Below are 994 nucleotides of genomic sequence, written 5' to 3'. Positions count from 1 at the left end.
TCACTAAAATGTACATTTATGAATTTATGGATCTTTGTATATTCAAATATTTTATGTATTTATGAATTTATGTATTTTACAACACATGAACAATGTAGGAGATTTATCTATACATATGATTTCATCTGTGTAAAATAGTGTACAAAAAAGATTAGAAAAACTACATAAAATGATGATGATGATCTCTTTTGGTATTTTCCTTCATTTTATTTTCATGTCATTTTCAAATTCTCGATTATCTTTACAATTTGCAAAAATTAAATAATGCATCATTTTAACATATTCATAAAACAGTATGGTGATTTTTAATGTGTAATGACTATTGTAAAGGTTAGCTGTACAAATGCAGTTATTTAGCATTCTAATATAGCTATTCATTTCAGTTTATTCCTTTTGAAAAAGAAAGTTTATTCCACATCTTTCTCAAAATATGAACAAAACCTACTAAATCAAATTGTACCAACCTAAAAAATGTGGTCTCCAAACTTTTCTTTGTGTATCATTTATCTACTTCTACATTACATATGTGTATTACTATTCTAATATGTAAGGTACATTATGCAGTACCTGCACATTTTTAAGGATGAAATAAAAAAATAAATAGACATTTATTTAATGGTTTCTTCCCATACCCCAGTGGATTGTATTGTATAGCCCTGAAGGACACACATCAGACTTTGGAGACCATTGCCATAGAAAACTGAAAAGCCAAATATCTTACGGTTTTACGTTGATTTACATGCCGTGTTCCTTTCCATTATTTAAAAAAAAAAAAAAAAAAAGCTGTGAGAGTAAATAGTAGAAAGAAAATGAGAACTAAATTTTGCATGTCTTTAATGCTAGATTTTGCATTAATCTTTTTGAGGAAACTGTTTAAATGTATTTAGGTTCAAAATTTGGGATTTGCTGCTTAAAATTAGGTTTCATGGAATTTTATAGGAAAGACTGAAAGTATAAATGAAACTCAAGCACAGCCTTATAGGCAGAGCAAAGT

This window comes from Phacochoerus africanus, chromosome 2 (genome assembly GCF_016906955.1).
Source record: "Phacochoerus africanus isolate WHEZ1 chromosome 2, ROS_Pafr_v1, whole genome shotgun sequence".
Lineage (NCBI taxonomy): Eukaryota > Metazoa > Chordata > Mammalia > Artiodactyla > Suidae > Phacochoerus > Phacochoerus africanus.
The sequence above is the reverse complement of the archived record's forward strand: the minus strand, read 5'-3'. Positions refer to the sequence as shown.